Below are 11,101 nucleotides of genomic sequence, written 5' to 3'. Positions count from 1 at the left end.
CCTCCCACTGTCCAAAAGCATGACTGTTAGGTTAATACGTCTTTCTAAATTTTCACTAGGTGTGTGTGTATGGTTGTGTTTCTGTGTTGCCCTGCGACAGACTGGCAACCTGTCCAGGATGAACCGCGCCTCTCGCCCGAAACGTTCGCTGGAGATAGACACCAGCACCTCCCAACCCCACTAGGGACCAGGGTGTACAGAAAATAGATGGGTAGATAATAATAATAATAATAATTATTATTATTAATAATAATAATAACAATAATAATAATAATACAATTATTATTATTATTATATTATTATTATTATAATACTCTGATATGATTTAAAATTTCTGAGAATAATAATAATTATTATTATTATTAATGATAATAATAATAATAATGTGATTTATTTGTTGTTTATAAAATATTTTTAAATTAAAATAAAATTTTTGACACAATGTATTTCCCTTTGAATTTTGTGGAAAAAGAATATTTCATCACAGGTACATTTCAATAAATTTAATTTGTTTCAGTATTTAAAAGCTATAAGGGGAAACTGCCATATAGACTCACTAAACATAAATAGATATATTTCAAGAATTTATCTATGACACTTTAGAGGATTAAGTCTACAGCTAATGGAAACTCAAAGTACATGTTCTCATAAAACTGAGAACATGTACAATAAATTTATTTATTTATTTGGACATCAACTACATCTGTCATAGTTTTTGTGTCATGTCATTCCTAAAACAGAGACGGCATAAGCATCTTATCTAGGCACATAAGCAGAAATAATTGAAATATACCACTGACGATGAGAAATCTATATTGGATGTTTCCCTTTGTAAATTCTTTTATTAAAAAAATTAAAATGTACCTTTTCGTAATAATCTGTTGACCCAGCGCTCATGTGAATCTAAGTTTTATGTATTTAATGCTTTTTAATCAGGCTTTTATGAGAAGTGCTTTATTGTGTCATGGGAGGTAAATGATGCCTGGTTTTCAACTTATTTGCAATTAATGATCTCAAAAGTGAGCCACATGTGGAGCCTGGAAATATTTTAGTGAGTAAACATTTTTATCCATTTAATTTTTCCTGATAGTCGGACGATTTTACATGTTTTTGGAGAGATTTTTGGTTATGCATGGTTGAACAATTGATAGCACCGTTGCCTTTCAGCAAGAAGGTCCTGAGAAAATAATCAAGGTGACACTCAAGGTACATTTTAAATCACTGAATAACATTTTAATATGATATAAATATGATATTTTACATAATACAGCCTCTTTAAACAAACAAGACATTTTGAAATCTAGGACTGTAATTCACCACTTCAAAGTTTACATCCCTTTGTGTTCATCCACAACATAAAATTGCACTAATATTAATTAAAATTGTGGCTCAAACGACACAAAATTAGGAAAAGTTTCCAGAGTATTAATATTGTTGCAAAGGAATATTCCACTAACTTCATGAAGTATCACTCTTACTCATTTATTTCAGTTTCATAAGTTTTATTGGTTCTTCTGTGTCACTAGAACCACAGCTGCATTACTCAAACCTCTGCATGTCAGTTCCACTTTTCTTTCATCCACCAGTCAGAGACCACTCATACTTCCATGCATGTCCACTTTACAGGTCAGGATACGGAGAACAGTGAGGTTGAGACCCTGACTCATGCACTCTGGTTATTTTTGGAGAGGTGGAGGTCTGACAACAGAAGGAGAGCCGTGGTGAGTAGGAGAAAACAGCAGTTCACACCTGATCTCCCATAGGGAGTCTGGTGAAAATGATGCCTGCAGCAGGTGTCCCCTGGGGGTTTGTCTGCAGACAGACGCTCATTCAGACATCACACAGGTGTGTAATCTCACAGGGCTTCCAGTAGGCTTCCATTTCATGGGTTGTGAAGGTAAACACGCAGGCACACACAAATGCACAACCGCAAGATTACTTGTCGTATGTGTGAGACCCGCGACTTCCCATGTGAACGTATGTCCTGTCAGGAGGAGCTGGGCTGCCGACTGGCTGACTCACAGGAAGTTACTGGTCATAATGGTGGAGCAGGGGGCCACCATGAGATACACAGTAAAGGTTGAGGTTCACACAAACAGGAAATGCTGTGAACGCTTATAGATGAGGCAGCAAGCAGGAAATGTGGTTTCGGGAGCAACTTGCAGTGTTTCCTCCTGCACTTGTATCACCTTGATGTCAAAATCCTGTAGCTAAAAAAGTATTACTGAATAAACTTTAAAAATGATGTAGCTTTATGTTATTAAAGCTAAAGTTTAATCAGTAATACTTTTATAACAAATTTATGTCAGGTCATGATTTCTTGGTTAATGTCAAGTTGCCATGACAAAGACATTTTGAATGATGTCAACTTTGTGTTAAAAGTGTCATGATTTACCGAATGACACTTTATGACATCAGTCATAAATATTCATGAAGACTTACTCATGTTCATGACAGGTCATGTTTATGACGCTGTCATGACAGTCTTATTCACAACCCATCAAATAAAGTGTTACCCACTTATTTGATATATTCTGTTAATTAACCTCTTTGGTCTTCAGGAAAACAAAAAACAAGGGCTAGGTAGAAATAGAAAATATATCAGTAAGAAAGGACTAAACAAGCCAATCGGGAGAAGAACGTCTCATATCTTCTCTATTCTCCATGTGAATAATACACAAAAGCTCAGCACTGTCACTCCCATGTCAAATTTATATGCACCCTGCATCAACACTTTCAGCAATTTGTCAGCCTGTGTTGAAGACTCGTGTGCGTGACGGTTGACCCTGGCTGACGTTGCTCCACGCACTGCGATCGTTAGGACACATTCTACACTGAGCTGCCATGCTCAGCTGAGTCATGATGAGTGATGAGAGCAGCTATTCAAAGGACTGAGCTAATTCATTTGATGGGAGATTGTTAATTACTCTCTGATGTACAGGAATGAGCTGTGGAAATGTGCTGCGTGAACGTCATTTCCAGAAAAATGCTGAAATATTTAGGATTTGTTGTGCCTGCATGTGTTTTGTCTCTCTAGACGAGATGTTTCTTGATGTGCTAATTGACCAGAGGGAAAACTTTAGTTTCTGTCTGGAAACTGAAGCTTTCTGATGACTATTTTTGACAAACTGTGTAAAAAGACAAACTCTCTAAGTTATTTGTTCCTGGGCTGTGTTGTCAGTTCTACATCTTTCAAATATGATATCAGTATGCTGCAGTTTTTTCTGGTAAATTATTTGCTACTTTTACATTAAATTATGATATAGTTCTTTGGCACGGTTTTTTACTTGAGTTTGTTTTTTGTTACATTTTTTTGTCTGAGGATAGTGCTAATCATACCCATTATTATTTCTTAGACATTTTTTTATTATTAATTTTCATGTTTATGTTTGCTGCTTAATTATGCTTGTTTTGCATGTCTGGGTTTTCATTTAACCTAATTTTACTATCATTTGGTTCACTTTTTGACTAATTTTTGGTTGGTTTTCTTGTTTATTTGTTATCTTTTTAGTCAGCTTATGTGTTAATATGCGTAATTGTGTTATTTTTAGTGAACTTCCTGGTCTTTTTTGAATTATTTGATCTTTACTCTGTTATTTTAAACTGTAACACAAATTGTTGTCGGGCATGCTTTAATTCAATCAGGGTTGGTAGAGATTAAAAAACATAAGCAAAATAAAAAATGTTGTGGCAGCAACTAAAAGGGCAGATTGTAAAGTGTAACAGTAAAACTAGTGAGTTCATGAAACGTTCATAAGGTTTTCTTTTAATTAGCACCTCAATGGCTGGAGCCATTTAAGACTATTAAGACACTGAGCAGAATAAAAACTGCACAGTTACTGCACAGCCAAAGGAAATATACAGTATGTTGTTAAAACTGAAAATGAAAAAAAAAAAAGTTTTACTCCAGAAGTCTTAAACAAACGAAATCCAGCTGACTGTGTTGACTGACTTGATGCAATTGTGCAGTAGAAGTATAAAATTCCCTAAATTGAGAACAATTTAGAAAGTATGAGCACAGAACATTCTTTCTATAACGTTTTGCTGTTAATCAAGTGTTTAAATCACGTTACTTTCACAGCTGAAACGTCGCAAGGTTATCAGATCAGGCTGGTTATGTCAGAGCGCCCTCTAGCCACAGAGCTGGAGAACACATGATTCGTTTTTCCCAAAGGTCTGTTTATCTTCAACCTGCCATAAAACATATGTATGGCAGGTTGCGTTTACATAATTTTTCCTTTTCTTTATTAAATCTGAAAAGTGTTGGATGGATTTGTAGCTATAATAATTGATATATCGTGTGTTCACCGTGCTCATTAGTTTGCTGTAGTCAAAGCTACAATTACACTCTTTTCGTGTGTCTGTACCAGCTTTGCACATGTAGATTTACATATTTCTTGTGCAAAAGCTCAAATATCAGATTGGATGGAGAGCCCGTATAAAGAGAGCCTGTATAAACAGTTTTGATTTTTTTTTTTTGCCTCTACAAGATTTCTCTAAGATTCAGTTCTTAGCTTTGACTGGGCTTTTCTAGCACATGAATAAGGTTTGATAGCAACCATTAAATTGTAGCTTTAGCTTAGCGTTCAGGTTTTTGTTCTGCTCTATGCATACTTAATGAAATAAGAGCCGCAGTTATTTGTTTTTTTATGGCTGTAAAGTATAAAACAACGAATATAGTTGTCTTGTTTCTAGGACAACTCCAACTTTCCGCGAGGTAATATTCAATATTCATTTTGACTGCGAGGAAACAGTTTTAAATTGCAAAACAAAAGTTACTTGTGCGCTTAAGGAAATATAATAGGGTTAATTTTGTCTTTCGACTGCACTCATGGACTTGCGGTCATTGTCTTTTTCAGACATAAAAAACAAGTTCTGAACTGGATGTCTCCAGAAATAAAACAGCATAAATTCATCATTGCTTCTTTCCCCTCAGACAGTTTCTGCTACACCCAACTTTCGTCCCGTGTCCCTTATCGCTGTGAAGAAACAGGCTGTAATAAATATAACAGAAGGTTGAATGAGACGAGAAAACCAGAGCAAACCCTACAGAAAAGTCAACATGCCTAAAAGCAGATATTTTGGCAATAAAATGGCTGTTATTGAATTTATAGAGTTTAAATAACACATGGCAATTTCTAAAGGCATTGTTCAATTCTGGTTATGTTCTAACAACAATAATGTTTATTCACTTCTCCATATTTTATTGGAGAGCCAGGTTGGGTTATTTTTTAGCTTAAGAAATAAAATTAGTACTTGAAAAGTGCGTTGCATATTTATTCAGGGTGTCAACAGAGTAAACATTTTTCACATTATGTATGGGTTGCATTATAAACAAAATAGCCTAGCAAAAGTTTTAAAGATTGTTGATTAAGAAAGGTGAATGGATCAAAAACTTAAGTTTTATCTAGTTTAGTGACAGTTCTAGCTAACTGTGCTTTCACAAACGCTTTTTAAAAAGTTATATGCCACCTTCTTAGAATTTATTTTAAAAGCTTTATTATCAGTTTTTGTGATGTTATGTCAGTTGACATTCTACAGCAGGGGTGTCAAACTCAATTTCACCAAGGGCCACTTCAGCATATTGGCCACCCTCAACGGGCCACATTGACGGTATAAATCAGGAATGCCCAAGTGCAGTCCTCCAGACTGCAACTTTTAGATGCGTCCCTACTAAAACATACCCCAGACAAAAAGTTGACTTCCCTCATTAGCAGCAACTCAGTTCTGTAGAGGCCTATGAATGAGTTTATGATCCAGGTGTGTTAGAGAAGGAACGCATCTAAAGTTGCAGAGTGATAGGTCTGGAAAACTAGACTTGGGCAACCCTAGCATAAATGTATGAAAATACAATGTTAAAAATAAATTAAACAACACCTCACATTGTTAAATAACTGATTTATGTATTCAAGTTTTAAATATTACATTTGAGTTTACATGGATGTAAAATTACTGCTCAGTTTAAAAATTACAATATTTTTAAACTGCTCAGCTAAACTTCGCTCTTTAGCTTGTTAGCTTGTCGATGTTTCAGTTTTATTCACTGGAAAATTAATCTTTGTCTGCTTTAAAGATAAGCAGACAAAGAATAAAAACAAGTTTTGATATTAACTCTCAACTTCATTCACAAAACTTGTTCGTTATTTCTTACACAACGAACATGTATTTCACATAAGAACAAAACAATGAGGTGATGTTGCCTGTCCTTGAACACAAAGCTGACCCTCTTCACCCTGTCACCAACTCACACACATCCTCATTGTGTTGTGTTGTGTAAATAAACAAAACACAAGCAAAATCAATAAACTATATGCATATTCCAGTATACTGAGTTTTGGTTTTACATTCATTCTATTTAAATTTAGTTTGTTCGTGCTTACCAATGTTTTCCCCTGGTCAGTTCGTCCATGTCCGGTTTTAGTTCTATTCTGTGGAAATCCGCAAAACGGCGTGAAGGTTTTCGTCAGTAATGCGCGATCTGGTCTTGTTTAAATTCATTATTGAAAACATCTGTTCGCTCAGATAGGTGCTTCCAAACATGGACAAAAAACACGAGCTGCATGGAGTCGAAGCTGCGGCATCAAATCAGGGGGCAGTAGACGGTAAAAGTCCTCGATTGAAACGTCACGGAACTTCGCTCTTTAGCTTGTTAGCTTGTCGATGTTTCAGTTTTATTCGCTGGGAAAATTAATAATCAGCTTGAGGTGACTCTGCTGCACTCTAGTGGCGAGAAGCCGTAATGTTGGCTGGTAACAATCGGAAGGCATTATGGGAGATGTAGTTTGTAGTCAATTCGTGCTCAAAACTTATTTGAAGTCAATCAATGGGGCTGTGAAACGGTGGTGGGGGGGAGAGGGCCACATAAAATGACGTAGCGGGCCACATGTGGCCCGCGGGCCTTGAGTTTGACACATGTGTTCTACAGGTTATAAGATTTAAGCGTTCAATGTCGCCATCTAGTGGTGAAATTTATGTACATCACTTTAAGAGTCGGGCGTTAATGACGTCATTAGAGAGCAGACAAGTCAGGGACAATGCAACGCATGGTTTTTGCAGTAACACGGCTACTCCTATACAGTTGGTCCTAGAAAGCACTGTCGGTAAGAGTTCTGTTAATATTCGTTATATAAGCATAAGTTAATCATTTGTAAATGCAATACCGCTTTGTGAGAACTTACGGCTTTGAGCTAATACTTTCGTTGTAGCGACCGAGTATACTTGTGGGTGCTGTATTAACTGCTACTGTGTATTATTCAAAGTTTGTATGTTTATTTCATAGTTTTACACCTACTCCATCTGGCTTCATTAAAGACTCAAAGCAAGCGCTCTAGTCTGTGTGATCCTTTGGAGAGGAGTTTAGCTGAGTGTCGACTCCGGCAAGGCGTTGGAGGTTGAGGACATGACAGTATTATTTCAGTCATATTTCATACATTAACTAAAAACCAAGCTTTCGTTTCTGTTCATTTTTACCACAAGATTACATTATAAAAGAAACAATGGTTCTTAATTATGATTCTACTGCAAAAGAGAAAACAGCAAGTTATATCTTTAATACTAATTATATTTTAACCTGTTCTATCATTTTGAAATTTGATAAATGAAATAACTTAGAGGTCCTTTGGGGTAACATTTACGCAATTTCACCTCAATGTGATGAGTAAAACTATTCCATTTTAAATGTCTTGGATCATTTTTGTCACTGTTATTATCCCAACAGTTTGTGTTTTACAGTGTACCAAACTATTGCTCACCAGGGCGCAAAAGCGGACGTTTTGTGCGTCACTATTTCTTATCGCTTACATTTTTATTTTTTATGTTTTGGCATGCACCTAAAATGATGTTTTGAAAACGACCTTAAAAAGTCTCCAAAATATGACTCCATTAGCAATAAAAGTTTAAAATATTGTCTTACCTTCTGCGTTCACAACAGAGGTCACAGCAAGAAAAGCCAGGCATCCAAAGAACAAGGAGTGAACTATTTGTTTAGAACAATAAAGCATCTTTTTCAGCCCTTGTCTGTCTAATATCTTTTTGCTTTGGAAAAGGTGCCCTAAAAATCTCAAGAGTTATTCACAAACTCGCAGGCAGAAGTAGCAATTTGTTTCCTCTTTTTTCTTTTTGGCTGCACAGACTAAAACTGCGCGTCAACCAGTGAGGATGCTGAAGGAAGAAACATAAAACGGCTCAGGAGTGAAGAGGCGCAGCTTATCTTCCCCAAATAGTCGCACTGGCAAGCAGATGAAGCACCTGTGTGAAAAATCACGTCCTCCAATACGTCACGGCTCAAAATGTCCAGGGTGGGCACAGGGAGGTGAGCAGGACTGCTGCTTCTCAGCGAGACCAGACTGTTAGTAATTACTTTATAATGAGGATATAAAAGTGTAGAAATAAAAATCAACTCAAGATAATGTTATCAGATCATATTCTTGAATAAAAAGCACAGAAAGTACAGAAACTTTGGATGATTTAATTTCATTATTTGTATAAAATATGGTTGGAACTCTTAATTCATTTTCATTCTGTAACAAGGCGGCGTTTTGCGGTTGGATTTTACAGTGAGGACGAAAAGCTGAGGCAGTCAGGTGGAAACAGCAGTGGTTTATTCTTCACACAGCATCAGCAACACTTCACAGGTGAAACTGCAGCCTTAAATAGTCCCAGCTGTGACCGACCAAACCACCTTTAATTGACAGGGTTGTCTCAATTCATCAATCTCCACCTATTTAAATAAAATACCTTTTACTAAATACAAATATTTCCACTTTTTATAAATATTTTATGTTATGAAGCCTAGGCGCAAATTCAAACTGGAAGACTCTTTTATCCCCACCGGGACCCGTTAATTGAAGCGACCTGCCCACAATCGTCGACCTATCAACGCTGGACCAAGCCACGTCACGTCCAATCATCGACCAAGTCCCAGCTGATAAGGACCTTCATTCATGGCGTCCTTCGCTCTCCAGCCGAGCTCAACCCACCACCACCCCTTCTCCTCCATTCGCCCGGTCCTGAGGCCCGCACCCTTCTTCAACCTCCACCACCAGTGCCGGGCCCTGGGGGATGACGTTCCTAACAGCATCGGGGATGCTCATCTGAAGCCTATCGCTAACGCTACGATATCCGTTATCCCCAGCCGGGGCCCGAGCGCCAAAGACTTTAAATTCTGTTTGTCAATAAACTCTTCTAATTGTCTTCTCATCTCCGTCTGAGTCTCTCCAGATTGAATTATCATTACAGTACACCATAATGAAACACCACAAAACCCATAAACAATCTCCTCCCCCCACACACACTTTTCAATGGCCTCTCCTGGAAACTATACGTGGTGTCTGGACCCCTGGGGCGGTATTTGTCCAAACACCCTGGAGAGGACACAGAAAAGACAAGTGGGTCACTTCATATTAGAAATCCACACTTAACAGATTACGCACAAACATTTGCTCAGTTTTACCCACCAGTAGCTCATTGCTCTGAGTAACAATTACCCTCCCTTCACAGGCAACCACCTCACCTCTCAATGAGGAGCAGCTGTGCAGAGCCCAGAACAAAAGGCTGCATGCTAATCTCTAAAAATGCTCAATAAATACAATTAAGACTTCTTGTGTGCAAATTGCTATTTATGTGCAAATCTATGCTTAAAGTGCAGTGCTAAATAAAGTGCTTGTTAACAAAGTGCAAAAAGTGCTTTTAAAAGTGCTAAACAGTGATTTAAGTAAAAATAGATGAATAGAATAATGAAGATCTCTTCATTACAGGTTCATTTTTTAAAAATAAACAAGGTGCAGAATTCTAGAACACTGTCAAAGGTTACCATAGCCTGGACAATCCTATGATGTCACAAGACATGTTGTGATGTCACCACAGAACTTCACTTGAAGTTCAGTGATTAGTTCTTGTGCTTGTCAGAAAGCACAAGGTCCAGTGACGACAGCTTCTACAGAAAACCCTGTTTGGATAATTTTTGAGACAGTTTTTGAGAAAAATGGAGACTCAGAATAAGGAATTCTTTGAAGAGGAGATTCAATGCCAGGAAGATGGACGGAAGAACAAGCATAGTCAGGATGCCTGGATTCAAGGCAAAGATACCCAAAGCGGTGATTCCTTGGAGGAGGAAATTAACAGGCTAAAGATGCTCTTGAATTCAGAAAGAGCCAGATTCAATGAGGAACGCCAAAGAGCAAACAACTTGGATAAAGAACTGCATGACGCGAAACTCAAACTAAAAAAATTCGAGTTTAGTGAAAACGACGTTGGCGTGTGCAGTGAAGCAAAACAAGGATCCAATGCCAGTGAGGACATCGTGTTTTCTGAGCTCCTCATGGAAAATAAAGCCCTCCAATATCAGCTACAATCTTCTCAAGAAAAAGAGGCACTTTTACAGCGAGAAATGCAGTCAAGTACGGCCTTATATCAGGAAGTCCTTGCTAAGCTAGAAACTGACATTTTTAATCTGTCAGAACAGGTGGCAACTTTACAGGAAGAGCTGGACGTAGAAAGAACAGCTAACTCTCGAACAAATATGAGCAAGAGGTTTTTTAAGATGATAAAAGATGGAAACACAGGACAGAGTACAGAACTGAAGACATGTCTCCAGAGCAAGCTGGACCAAGCCAAAGAGGAAAACCGGGAAATGACAAAGAAATTTGAAATGGATGTTTTAACTCATAAAAACCGGATATGTTCACTGGAGAGGGAGCTGCAAGACGACAGAGAATCTCATGCAGAGATAGTGAAAATGAACCAACTGCTTTACTCAGAGCTGCAAGCTGAGAATGCAACTCTTTGTCAAAAAATCGCTGCAGTGCACGACGTTTCCCTAGAGACACAGAGATGCATCCAGGAAGAGCTGGACCAAGCCAAAGAGGCAAACCGGGAAATGACAAAGAAATTTGAAATGGATGTTTTAACTTATAAGAAACGGATATGTTCACTGGAGAGGGAGCTGCAAGACGACAGGGAATCTCATGCAGAGATAGTGAAAATCAACCAAATGCTTTACTCAGAGCTGCAAGCTGAGAATGCAACTCTTAGTCAAAAAATGGCTTCAGTTCAAGACGATTCCCTAGAGGCACAGAGATGCATCCAGAAAGAGCTGGACCAA

General features: G+C 37.7%; 1 long non-coding RNA gene across 1 annotated transcript; it reads left to right on the top strand.

Moving 5' to 3' along the window:
- Positions 1-7,042: 7,042 nt before the first annotated feature.
- Positions 7,043-8,712, top strand: LOC111610651. The gene is made up of 3 exons (XR_002753746.1): positions 7,043-7,100; positions 8,131-8,311; positions 8,557-8,712. It is a non-coding gene; the product is annotated as an uncharacterized LOC111610651 (long non-coding RNA).
- Positions 8,713-11,101: the final 2,389 nt, after the last annotated feature.

The sequence above is a fragment of the Xiphophorus maculatus genome, chromosome 13 (assembly GCF_002775205.1).
Source record: "Xiphophorus maculatus strain JP 163 A chromosome 13, X_maculatus-5.0-male, whole genome shotgun sequence".
NCBI lineage: Eukaryota > Metazoa > Chordata > Actinopteri > Cyprinodontiformes > Poeciliidae > Xiphophorus > Xiphophorus maculatus.
Note: the sequence above shows the minus strand (reverse complement) of the source record. Positions and strands in the feature narration are given on the sequence as shown.